At 40.2% G+C, this 14,456-nt stretch overlaps 1 long non-coding RNA gene across 1 annotated transcript; it reads left to right on the top strand.

Annotated features, from left to right (window-relative positions):
- The first annotated feature begins 5,104 nt into the window (after nt 1-5,104).
- LOC311248511 lies at nt 5,105-6,454 on the top strand. Its single transcript, XR_014620958.1, has 3 exons — nt 5,105-5,237; nt 5,535-5,747; nt 6,386-6,454. It is a non-coding gene; the product is annotated as an uncharacterized lncRNA (long non-coding RNA).
- The last annotated feature ends 8,002 nt before the right edge of the window (nt 6,455-14,456 follow it).

Below are 14,456 nucleotides of genomic sequence, written 5' to 3' on the forward strand. Positions count from 1 at the left end.
GTATGTCTAGAGATCTGTGTTTAAATCAAGCAGTAGTTACAGTATGTCCAGAGATCTGTCTTTAAATCAAGCAGTAGTTACAGTGTGTTCAGAGATCTGTGTTTACATCAAGCAGTAGTTACAGTATGTTCAGATATCTGTGTTTACATCAAGCAGTAGTTACAGTATGTTCAGAGATCTGTGTTTACATCAAGTAGTATGTCCAGAGATATGTGTTTAAATCAAGCAGTAGTTACAGTATGTCCAGAGATCTGTGTTTAAATCAAGCAGTAGTTACAGTATGTCCAGAGATCTGTGTTTAAATCAAGCAGTAGTTACAGTATGTCTAGAGATCTGTATTTAAATCAAGCAGTAGTTACAGTGTGTTCAGATATCTGTGTTTACATCAAGCAGTAGTTACAGTGTGTTCAGAGATCTGTGTTTACATCAAGCAGTAGTTACAGTGTGTTCAGAGATCTGTGTTTACATCAAGCAGTATGTCCAGAGATCTGTGTTTAAATCAAGCAGTAGTTACAGTATGTCCAGAGATCTGTGTTTAAATCAAGCAGTAGTTACAGTATGTCCAGAGATCTGTGTTTAAATCAAGCAGTAGTTACAGTATGTTCAGAGATCTCAAGTTTCAATTTTTTTTTTTTTTTTTTTTTTTTTTACTTTATTTTTTAGCGTTTATCGCTTTCCTGGTCAAGCATGACCGACAGTTGCAGGGTGAAACGGGAGAGAGAGCAGGGGGAGACATTCGGCAAATGACGGCGGGTCCGGGAATCGAACTCGGAGTCAACCAGATCCGTGACGCAGCACAGAGTCCCGCGCGAGCGCGGTAACATGGTGTGCTACTGGAGCACCCCTCAAGTTTCTTTATTAGTTGTCATACAAAAATACAGAATACCTTTATATGAAATGCTTCTTTCTGTTCTGCTCCTTACTCCGGGTATATATCAAGCAGTAGGGCATATTCCCCCCCCAGGTTGTCTGAAGGCCGGACTGAGAACACTGACATTGAACCGTGATTGCTATGAGAGGCAGCTGGACTATGTAATTGGACTGAGTGGTGGCAGGGTAGCGTCTATACTTTCCGCAAGTGGCTTGTCCTTCCGCGTTCCCGTTTTGCGCTCTGATTGGCCGTGCACGTTTCTGGTCATGTGACATGTGCGCCAATCGTGGGACGGCAAGTTCTGTGCCTATTTCCGGGTCTAACAGCCTGCAAACTACCTAACGCCTAGTTTATCACTGGTTAAGCTTAGGCGACTCTTTCGCAGTTGGTTAAGGTTAGAGTTTGGAATCAGGGCAGGCGTTCTATCGCCATGCTCTAAGACAAACTCTAACCTTAACCAACTTCGAAAGAGCGCCTAAGCTTAACCGTCCAAAAACGTGCCGTCCCACGATTGGGCGCACATGTCACATGACCAGAAACGTGCGTGGCAAATCAGAGCGCAAAACGGGAACGCGGAAGGACAAGCCACTTGCGGAAAGTATAGAAGCGGCAGGGTAGCAGGCCTTGTTGTGTGTTATTGGTTGTTGTGTTTTTGTGCCTTCCCCTTTCAGCTCCTTCTGCTGCCTCTCTGGCATTCCTATAGAAAGATGATGACATCGCTGGCCTAAGCCTTGGAAATTAAACCAGGAAGGAGATATGGAATGGCAGACGCTACACAATGTCTTGTCTCTTCACATCATCTGCAATGGTCTTCAAAGCAGCGTGATTTTTCTTCGTAGCCGCAGTTTGCGAAGACGCTCTATGATTGGCTAGCCCGTGTACAGCGAAGACCCTCTCTGATTGGTTTAGCTCCGAAGGGCTCTGGGATAGAAATGTCCGCCTTGTACATATATATTCTCTGCTTCGAAGTGGTTATGCTTTGGCCCTATTTCGAAGTGGGTTATGCTTAGAGTTTGGAATCAGGGCTGGTGGTCCATCGCCCTGCTCTAAAGATAAACTCTAAACATAACCCACTTCGAAAGAGGGCCAAAGCATAACCACTTCGAAGCAGAGAATATATATGTACAAGACGGAAGAGCCCTTCGGAGCTAAACCAATCAGAGAGGGTCTTCGCTGTACACGGGCTAGCCAATCAGAGAGCGTATTCGCAAACTACGGCTATAAAAAAAAAAAAAGATTCCAAGCACCACCCAGCAGAACCAGCTCGACGCCTTGGCTTGAGAACCGACTCTAATATCCTCCCAAGTTAAGTAGCATTTCCTTCTGCATTTTGGTGTTGGATATTGAACTGTGAACGAATGCGCCACTCCTTCAGCTCTCCCTCGACAGGTTGACCTATATTCCCTGCACAACTGGAGAAGATTGGTTCCGGATACAGAATCCACCGATGGCTTTTTGCCTGTGCACACCCACAGTATTGGAAGCCAGTTATCTTGGGGGCTAGCTGTGGCTAATTTGTCTTTGGGGTAAGCAGAGGGTCAGCTGAGCTTTTTAAAATTCAAGTTCCCCCTCCCCCTTTTATAGTCACCTGTCTCCCCGTTGTTTGTCCCTTCACTTCCCCATCACCTTTGTTGTTTTAACGTTAGTGTAGTAGTACCAGGGGCGTTTTTAGGGTTAGAAAACATTGGGGGCTTCAGCAATTTTAGAGTAATTAGAGACGAATACTGAAGAACTAGATTAGAGTTTTTAAAAGTGAGGTCCAGGTCCATGAGAGGGATCTGGGCAGTCCCCATAGAAAATTCAAAGTTAACAGGACCAAATCATCAGTTTATTATTTATTTATTTAACCTTTATTTAGCCAGATAAAACATTGATCTGGTCCAAGAGGCCCCAACGAGAGTACAAATATACATATATACACATATACATACATACATACATACATACATACATACATACATACATACATACATACATACATACATACATACATACATACATACATACATACATACATACATACATACATACGTACATACATATGTACATATATATATATACATATATATACATACATATACACATATACACCAATAACAAAATAAAAACACAGTTAAGAATCATACACATAAGCAAATAAACAAACAAACATTATGCACAGCCTATGTACAAAAGAAATAAACAGTTAATCTCTAGTCTTTACAGTCTTCGATTGCATAAACACTCAAATCAAAAGTATTACACAATTATCAAAACCTTACACTCAAGGAGCAAAACATAGGCCCAGATTTGCACCCCTATAAGCACAAAGTCAGCCTCACACTTTTTGCAAAACAATACACACAGTGATTTGCAAAACACTAAACACACTTGCATTACATTACACATAGAATGTCAAATTACCACACATATGAGCCAATTGGTTAAACACAGCAATCAGATGCACAAACACACCATTGCTTAATTGTAGATACACCAATCAGGTTTAAGCACTATAAAAATGCAGCAGGTGAGTTCACCTAGTCTTCAACCAAAATGGAAGGACAGTGAAGTACTGTACACAGAGAACGTGAAAATATACAATACATTCACCAAACACTACACAAGACAACCAATGATGCAGACTGATGAAAATATAAATGTTCTCTCCATATACCCAAATCAGTCAACATGTCAACATGGAGAATCACAACAAAAAAATCTCTTGCCAGATCCAGCTAGGCAAAGAGATAATATTATTTAGTATTTAGTCTAGTATTTTCTGTACTCTATTTAAATTTTTTCTATTTTTGTTTTTGTTTTACTGTAATTTTAACCTGTACTGGATACAGTATTTTATGTTTGTCTTATATTTGATGAACTTACTGTGTTATGCACACTGTAGTAGCATGAAAACTGGGACAACAACAGTTTTGTTGTGATTCTCCATGTTGAAATGTTGACTGATTTGGTTATATGGAGAGAAAATTTATATTTTCATCAGTCTGCATCATTGATTTGGATATATGGAGAGACATTTTTTTTCATCAGTCTGCATAATTGATTTGGGTATATGGAGATAAATAAATTATATTTTCATCAGTCTACAGCAGTGGTGCCCAACCAGTCGATCGCGATCGACAGGTAGATCGCGGGCTGATTTCAAGTAGATCTCGATTAATAAAATTAGATTAAAATATTTAAAAAAAAATTGCAAAATCAACTCTGCCTCTCCTTGTTAACTACAACAAGCAATGCTGTTTGGTATTTAAGATGAGGTCGGACTCGGCACTGACAGATTTGTGTTCATTATGCTGCTTTTATAAAGCCTCAAATGACGGCTTACAATATACAATTTTGGCTGGTAGCTCTCGGCTAGGTGGTAAATTAAAAAGTAGATCTTGGTTCAAAAAAGGTTGAGCACCCCTGGTCTACAGCATTGGTCTTGTGTAGTGTTTGGTGAATTTATTGTATATTTGCACATTCTCTGTGTACTTCACTTACAGTACTCTAATCACTGAGAAGTATAATTGCTAAATGTGTTTTAGGTTAAACACAGCAGTGTGTAACTGGTTCAAACAGAATTGAGTCATATGAAACGTGTGTTTCATATGATAATTTTTATAAATTAGTGTATAGTTTGTGTTTAATTTAGCAAAGGATCTGAGGTGTTCTGATAATTGTGTGTGTGGTTGTGCTAATTGTATGTAGTGTTTTGAAACACCGGGAACCTGTTTTCAAAATCGTGCTTAAGCAATAGAAAAAATTATATACATAATGTTTCAGTCTTCTCATAAAAAAAATATTCGATTTTGGGGTCTTTTCCTGCCTTTGGTCCGCTTTGCATTCACATCTCAAATGAACCGCAGCAGGGTTGACTTGCAAGAGTGAATGAGCTTTCACACCACCCCAAACCAACCGGACTATCCGAGGAAATGAACCAGGGTTCGATTAAGCTTATTATAGTTTATCATGTATCATGAGCATGTCTTTGTCAGTGGACACTGGACATGGGTATGGATGGCTCCAGGTGCTGCTGCGTTAAAGTGCACATCTTCAATAGGTTGTTTGCAGGTGACGTCATTCGCTCTAGTGGAATGTTGTTGGGGGGCAGGAAGTAATTTGCACATAACGAAGATACTCATAGTCAGTGAGACTCTCTGATTAAAATGCCAAAGTTTTGCGCGGTTTACGGCTGTACCAACCGATCGAATCGGGAAAAAAACAAGGGGTACTTTCGAGTCCCGAAAGTGGTTATACATAAAGGGGAGAAGTTTAAAAAAAGTCACAGAAAAACGGCGGCAGGCGTGGATCAGAAATCTCCGGTTGAGGTCTGGAGGAGCCGAATCAGACAACGCGCGTATATGCAGTGACCACTTTGTGAAAGGTAAGGCAGTAATTTAGCTACTTACATAGCTGGATAAAACTGACAAAAATACAGACCAGGAGGCAATATTGCTGGAAACATATAGCTAACGTTACATCTGTGATATCACCCTGTGTGTTTGTGTTTCGCAGCTAGATAGCTGACGCTATCTTCCGGTGTCTTTGTTTTTAAGCAATGCTAACATTAGCTAGCTATCACGGCCAGTGGTTTTCAACGATCTCTTAGGACCGAAACTACTGTTATCCCTCTTTGCTGTCATTGTTGGGTGTTTATCACTTTGCTATTTATTTTATTCAGGCTGCCCGAGTGCTGCCAACGATGTAGACTCTCCAGACTGGGCTCCTACAGTTAACCTTGGTTACCAGCAAGGTAAACCAATGACAGAGGCATCATGTCAACGTGAGGAAAGGTTGAGGTCCAGAAAAGCAGATGAGACCTGCACCGATGCAGCAGAGGCATTGCTGGACCTCGGTGAGGGCTCACAGAGCCCAGCATCGGAATACCACAAAGGTAAATTAAATATAATGCATGGAGGAGCTTTCATGTAGCCAATGTTACATTAAGTATTTTGACAACTATGTATGTCACTTGTTTACATCATATGTGTGGGAGAGAGACAGACAGAAGGGGGAGAGTGTGGGAGAGAGACAGACAGAGAGAGAGTGTGTGTGGGAGAGAGACAGACAGAAGGGGCAGAGTGTGGGAGAGAGACAGACAGACAGTGTGTGTGGGAGAGAGACAGACAGAGAGAGTGTGTGTGGGAGAGAGACAAACAGACAGAGAGACAGTGTGTGTGGGAGAGAGAGAGACAGACAGTGTGTGTGGGAGAGAGACAGACAGAGAGAGTGTGTGTGGGAGAGAGACAAACAGACAGAGAGACAGTGTGTGTGGGAGAGAGAGAGACAGAGTGTGTGTGAGAGAGACAGACAGAAAGGGGGAGAGACAGTGTGTGACAGACAGAGAGAGACAGAGTGTGTGTGGGAGAGAGACAGACAAGAGTAAATTAAATGTATTTTGACAACTATGTATGTCACTTGTTTACATCATAATTTAACAAATAATTACCACCACCTTTATACAATTTGTAAATTATATAACTAAACTATCTTTTCCCCTCTTATCCCCTTTGCCAAATATATTCTATGTAGATGCAGGCTGCCAGACAGACCTGACTATGGAGGATCTTGAGAAGATGGAGGATGTTCTGAATCACTCCGTATTGGAGCTGAGTGACCTCAGGAAAAAAGTACTGGACAGGGAATTTAGTCCAGATGCTTTTCAGAACAACGAAGAGAAGACAAAATTTTACACAGGATTGCCCAATTTCTTAGTTTTGATGCAAGTGTTTCAGCTATGTGAGCCACACATCAACTATAGCTCTTTGTCGGCGCTCTCCAAATTTAAACAGTTCATGTTGGTCTTAATTCGGTTGAGACTAAACCTTCCACTCCAAGATTTGGCCTTCAGGTTCAATGTTTCCTGTTCCACTGTTTCTCGAATTTGGCACAAGATAATTGGCATACTTCATGAAAGATTAGAGTTTATAATAGAGTGGCCAGAGCGAGAGGTGCTGCAAGCTACAATGCCAATGTCATTCAGGCAAGCATTTGGGTGTAAGGTTGCCGTAATAGTGGACTGTTTTGAAGTTTTCCTTGAAAGGCCATCTAATTTGCTGGCAAGAGCACAAACTTGGTCCAATTATAAACACCATAACACAGTTAAATTTCTCATTGGCATTGCTCCTCAAGGATATGTCACATACATCTCTCGTGCTTGGGGAGGGAGAGTGAGTGACAAGCAGATAACTGAAGAGAGTAGCCTTCTAAATAATTTGTTACCCGGAGACATTGTTCTGGCAGACCGTGGGTTTACTATCGGGGATAGTGTGGGGTTTTACTGTGCTTCATTGAAGATGCCTGCTTTCACAAAAGGGAAGAGCCAGCTATCTGCATATGAAGTTGAGCAAACAAGAAAACTCGCTAATGTGCGTATTCACGTGGAAAGGGTCATAGGATTAGTGAGAAGAAAGTACCAAATTCTGCAGAGTACCCTCCCCGTTGAACACATGGCTGTAAAAACAGGCGAGTCACTGGCGCTGATTGATAAGATTGGAGTCATTTGCTGTGCATTATCCAATCTTTCGGACTCTGTTGTCCCACTGGAGTAAGCAATATTCTATTCATCTAAAGGTCAAATAGGAAAATAAGATGCATGCCCTGCATAGTTTTGCATTGAATGATTTGAGGTAGATTTGATTATAAATAATGGGTCGATGTTTTCTCAGACCTCCACTAACGGGTGCATAGTTCTAGCCCGGACTACAAATAGTTTAATGATAATATTGAATAATAATATTTCAAATATATGTATATGTCTCCCTCTACCTGTCTGTCATTATTATTTTATTGAAATAAAAATGTATTAATTTCATTCAATTAATCTTTGTCATTTTTAAATCAGTTCTAATTAGATTTGAATGGTTGTTTGTAGTTAAACTGTTTGAATCCGTTATTAAATTATCTTTGTCTTGAGAAAATCATATTCATTGTCTATGTAGTCACAATGAAAATACTGGGTGCTTGTAGTAGGATGTAGCTTACACCTGGAAAATTTTTTCCAACTTGGTCGCTTTCTTTCTTCACAACATGTGACCATTTCATGTAGTAGTTTTCAGAGGAAACGGCCTAGGGGAAACCGAGGCACAACATGGAAATGTAACCCCTCTTCCCAGCTCCCAAGAACCACCAGCAACAAGTGATGTGAAGCCCTTTAGAAGGTTTATTTTGATCAGGGTGGTTAACAACAAAAATATAACAACCTAGGAATAACTACACAAACAAAAGAAACAATTAATTAACCTAAACTACCTATATATTTCAGATATCAATTTGTTTTATTTGTGCCTATATAACTAAAGCTATAAGATTTTGACCTGTTGTGATATTCATGTTCTATAAACTACCATTTATTTACAATTTATTACAGGAATATGCACAGATTAAAGAAACATTTCAAACATGATTTGGTTCACTTTGTGAAGTGCTGTCCCAACACTTCAGGAAGAACACAGTGTCTGAAGAACTCTTGAACTTTGGGAATGACGTTGACCCAGAGTTCCGCATCAGGCAAAATCCTCTCTACAAAGATGTCATTTGTGTTCCACACTACAAAGTCACAATAGTCAGCACCCACAATGTGGAGCTGAGCCTGTACTTGGTAGTAGTATGCGTGCTTCCTGTCCAGTTTCACATCGTCCCCATCGAAGATGAGACAGAAGCCCTGGTCTCCAGCACACAGGCGTAGATTGGCCTCCTCCTGTTTGCTGTGTGGGCACTAAAAGTTCACAATGAAAATAGTCACTTCTTCTGCATAGTATCTCCTTTTCAAATGTTCAGCTTCAAGATCTGTTAATTTCTCTCATGCACCACGTGATGTTTCTATGTCTTTACAACATGTAGGAACATAAACTGTGCATTGAATTACAAAGTACTAGGTTACTCTTCTCACAAATCCCAGTTCCATTAGTCACAATGCCAATACACCTGCTCTACTGTGTTATTGAGGACGTCAAAACATGAATGGTAAATGCATATCCAAATCCATACTGAAGAAATAGCTGGTACCTTTATCTCACAAACCCCAGTTCCATGACAGGCGCATGTGACAATTCCATCTGGTGAGGCTCCCATGTATGGCCACTTCTGATTCAGCCAAAGTCCACTGTCCATGCAGGAGAAACCCTCATGGTCCACACTTTGCAGTTGTTCATACTGTCTTCTGGCTGTTGCCTCATTTTTACATCCATACCTGTAATGCATACAAGTAGCAATAGGAAGAGAGAGTTGTACAACCATAATTAGTAACTGATTTACTAAATGTGATGTAGGTCAGCATTTATAGGGACAATTGTAGTGCACTGGTTTACATCATCCTACTCCAGACCTCAAAGATTAAACATACTTCTAGCCAGCCCTAACCTATGTGTCATAATAGGTCAATTGCAGATGTCCTTGTCTTGCAATTACTTTCCCCTAATAAATACCTTGTTGCAGCTGTAGAGAGCTTGTGTGCCTCTGGGTAGCATATGGACTTGACCAAGAACTTTGACGGCTGTGAAATACTTGTGTGTAGAACCTGCTTCAGTTTAGAGGCTGTTACCCTTCCTGCTCTTTGGCGGAACCAGATTGTTGATGAGCTCTGGTTTCTGGTCTCCTCCTCTACTGCCTGTACCTGTGACTGTGTTAGCTCTTCCAGTCTGAAATCCTGGCATGCTTTCTTCAACTCTGTTGGAGGTAGCTGCAGTGTCTCTGGTGTCCTATATGCAGTTAGTAGTTTAGGTAGCTTGCTCACAGACTTTGGGACAAATTCTCTGCAATATGGTGACCTGGACATCAGTGCAGCACTTTTTGGGGAGTTTAGGTGTAAAGCCTTGAAAAACTGACTATAAGTTTCTGATCCTTGCTTCACTCTTGGACACTGGACTGTGGAACTCTCAGGTGTTTGTTTCTCTATAAGACAGATATTGCACAGCTTTAAAGTGAAACTTGGAACATATTATTGCACAGGTATTTTGCATTCAGTACTGTACACCTCTGCTCACCTGTCCCTGCAATGGCATGATCTAGTTTTTGCTTCTTAGATTTTGCAGATGAAAAGTCTATCATCGCAACTGGAGCGGCAGGAATCTGAAAGCGCGAGAGGCATAGAGAATATAAACGTTTTAAATGTACCCCTACATACAGCTCACACTGAAACAAAAGTAAATTACGTGCATTTGATTACCTTTTTGACATGTGATGGCATTAACCACTTGCACTTTTCCATGGTGCAGGACTCAGTCTCTCTCATTTTAACACCCACTTCAATGGCGAACAGAACTGCTCCAACATGCGAGCAGGATTCTGACAATCTGTTGGTAGATTTGTAGATCTGGTATGTCATAAATGTCTAGCGATGCAACAGTACAGTAACTGTCTACCTGTATGTCATGATGAATTGAAAATGGGGGACCCTGATGTAAACAAGACGAAAGTCTGGCCACCATCAGAGTGACACCTTCATGGCATCTAGTTAGCATCATTTTACAACAGCGATATGTAGTTAAACATGCCTTGCATTATTATGATGACTTACCCAGCCATACAATCACAATGTGCTGTGACAACTTCTCCATTTCGTTTTGCCACGATCCACGTTTTTAGCGGTGTTGCACCAGACCTCTGAGAATGGTTGACCTAGTGGCAAGGTAGAAAATAGTAGCTAGCGTTTAGCGCATAGCCTGACTGACACCAGTATCCATGTACATTAGAGTTGAAATAGCAATATAAAAGTGATTCTCAAGTAGATTTACTCACCCGCGCAAAAACAAGACGACCTTTGATCCGAGGTCATTTACCCAACCACACACCAAATAGTTATAAGCCTCCAGACTCTTGTATGCCTTCATCTGGCTAGCCGTGTAGTAGGAGGTCTGGAGGACGAGGTAATTGGTTATATCAATCGCCTCAACGCCAGGCAAATCGGTCAAGACGCGAGAAAAATCGATTTTCCTCAGCGTGTACGGATCATATCCAATATGTTTTGATATTTTCTGATGATACCTAGTGCGTGTAGGCTCATCCAACGCTTTTGCGTATTGACTTTCCATTGTTTTGAATCACTGTTCTTGACTTCCTGCCCCCCAGGTGAGTTTTGCGCGTCATCAAAATCACGTGACTGCAAACAAGCTATACCTATCTGTACTATTTAAAAGCACAGTGCAGGACACACTCAAAGGTTACCGCACCTCAGAGATGGCAGTGGACATGTATGACAGGACAAAGGCCATATGTAATGGCCTTGGGATTGAGGAACATACTACCAGCCAAAGGAGGAAGCAGAAAAGGATGGACGAGTATGTAGTTGAGTCATCTTGTGGCACAAGCTCAGACCTCATGGAGATCAGCTGAGACAGAGACTGTTCTATCCAGTCCTCGACAGAATGCTGCAAGAGCTTGAGAGCAGGTATGGTATCCGTAATCGTACAGGCTAATACTCCATGCAAATATGTTACCCATTGGTCTGAACAGACACTGAACAGAATTAGCTGGGAAAACCCTGCAGTTTGTCTGCAAAAGCTAAATAACATCAACTAGAATAATATTGTATTAATGGTTAACTAAGGTTGACAAAGAGACTGAATGGAGCAACACTGCAGTTAGAGTAAACAGGACACTCACTTTAGATGATAAAGGTAACTTAAAGCAAATGCTAAAAACAGATTGTGAAAACACTTTAAATTAGGTTCTGTCAGCCTGACCTCGATAGATTGTGATGGATAAGTAAGGTTGCCTTGGAAATATACTGAGAAGAGCAGGGGTACAGAGACGGGAGGTGTTTACGACCAAGCTTCAAACGATAATCTAATGAACAGACGCACTGCTAAAAGACATGTAGACTTTCCCGCCTTTTTTTGAGACAACGATAAAAGGAGAATATTGAATCAAACTCTGGCTTACCCACTAAACAACATTAATAAAATAGGAGAACCACATCATTGTTAAATAAATAAGATTTTAGTTAATTGAGAACTAATATTTAAGACCATTACTAGCGGGAAAACCAAGTTAAGCTAAATAGTGTGTTTAGAACTTAAAACAGACGGCAAAAGTGGTTTAGCCTACACCTAGAAAAGAACAAATAGAGTAAAGCAATAAATTGGATGATTCAAATACTCTATTATTAAACTAAAGACTTAATTAGGATAATTCATGTTCAAAACGTACTAGGAACATTTTGTAAAGGCTGAAATAGGAGATTTGGATAAACTAGAAAGTATTATGTAGTTTTTAAGATACCAAAAAAATAAGACAACCATATTTAAAGCATCCTGTCAAATTTCTATGGCTTAAATTACAACGGACGAAACCCTCCTCTTTGAAATTCATATCAACCCCTAGTTGGTGCTATCTTGAAACCAGAGACTCAAAGTGGCCGCCGACTAGAATTCTATAGGCCAAGAGCAAACCAAGCCTTCTAGCCCCTGTGTCATCCGACAGGGCCGAGAGGTGGGGTTTAGGTTTTTAAACAGCGAACCCGCCAGGGAAAGAACACACACACACACATGACAGACACAAGGCAGATGAGGCCAGAGGGAGATGATGAAGATGACGAGGAGAAATTACCAGAACTGGACACAGGATGCAGGCCCTCTGCTACTCCGCCATGCCAATGATGACTATGCAAAATGCCAAACGAAGACCAAACCTGCTGAAATAATGACTTTGTAAACAACCATCCAGAGAGAGTGTGTATTATGATATTTCAGAGAGCTTCAAGACGACCACCTTCAGGGACTCTTTTAAATAAAAGCTCGACAAAATACTACTCCAACTGGCTTGTGTGGACTCCTGATTCTTCTGCACTACACCTGCACCAGACCGGTGGTCGAACCAGACACGTAGCCACAGAAGAGGCAGAGTACTGACCAGAATATACGACACAGGTTCTCATGAGTTGGAGATCACAGTTGCAAAGTGTTTCCTGGCCAGGACAGGCAGAGATGCAGTCCCTACTATCCAAAGTGTCTTTTCCCTCCTGGATGATAATAATAATAATAATAATAATAATAATAATAATAATAATAATAATAATAATAATAATAATAATAATAATAATAATAATAATAATAATAATAATAATAATAATAATAATAATAATAATAATAATAATAATAATAATAATAATAATAATAATAATAATAATAATAATAATAATAATAATAATAATAATAATAATAATGCATTTTATTTATAATGTGCCTTTCAAGACACTAAAAAAAAGTCCACAAATCTGTGAATGAAAAAAATATATAGGATCAAATGAAAACTACTACTTGCTAAAAATCGATGTTTAAAAGTACTAAAAACCAAAGAAAAATACCAAACACTAACAAACATTCAGCACAGACAATGGGGATGCTGCCATCAAAAAAAGAAAAAAAGAAAGAATTTCAGATCCGGGGCTAGGAGAAAAATATCCGGGGCTGAAGCCCCGGAAGCCCAGGGCTAACGACGCCACTGGTAAGTACCCTATACTCCAAGGAAGTTGTATGTCTTCACTAGGGCTGTCCCTGACTAAGGATTTGGATAGTCAACTTTGATTTGCAGATAGTTGACTTTTTGTATCATTCCATTTGGGCTGTGGGGGGTGCTTACTGTATGAAGGAGTCGACTGAAGGCTTCTTGTCCTCTGCGAAAGCATGGAATTGGTCCACCGATGGATACATTGATATTTGTCTAGTCCAGGGGTCAGCAACCTTTACTATCAAAAGAGCCATTTCCCCCCCTCCCACAAAATAAAATTCATCTGGAGCCACAAAACCAATTTACCCTTAAAATGAAGATAACACAGTGTATAACATTTTATATATTGTTATCCCCAAGCATACCCCACATTTAGCATAAAACGCCTGACGATTGCATACCCAAAGCAATTTGCGATTTATTATACTTTATACTTATAGCACACAGTTTGTTGCATTAACACTAGCACAGCCGACAAGGGGTCAAATGACCCCTAGGCATTTTCAATAAATGTATCCTCGTCATTCGGTCGAGCTCCAGCTCTGTCACTCAATGACTTTTCCTAAAAGTACCGTTTTATCTGGCACGGTTTCTGAAATTTCCAAATGACTTCAGGAAAATGTAATTAGAACACTATTCCACATATGGGCCGTTGGAACAGACGAAAGTCACAGCACTTTGCGAGCATCTAGCGCAGGGGTGGCCAACCCGTGGCTCGCAAGCCGCATGTGGCTCTTTGACCATCAATGTGTGGCTCTTCCATCAAAAAATAAATAAATTTATGTCACTCAAACCTACATTTCATTGTGGTAAACCTCATATTTTTATATTCAGAGGTAATTATATAGTTTACACTGTTTATTTTCCTCATATTTCTCATATAAGCTGTCGGGTCATCTGACCCGTTCCCGGCGGGAATCAGTGGCATTTTCTCCATGGCTGTGTTAATGGATTTATAAAACAACAAAAAGAAAATTGTTAAAATTGTATAACAAAGGAAAACCTCAAACTCTTATGAAGAGGAGAAAAAAGACTGGCATGTGTAGACCTACTTTGAAATAAAACCCTGAACTATGCAGGTATATTTGAGTCCTTCCCTTATTTGTGGAACATTTATAAAATAAAAAGTAGTCTACAAAAAATAAAAATAAAATAC

This window comes from Notolepis coatsorum (assembly GCF_963971535.1).
Source record: "Notolepis coatsorum genome assembly, contig: SCAFFOLD_1067, whole genome shotgun sequence".
NCBI lineage: Eukaryota > Metazoa > Chordata > Actinopteri > Aulopiformes > Paralepididae > Notolepis > Notolepis coatsorum.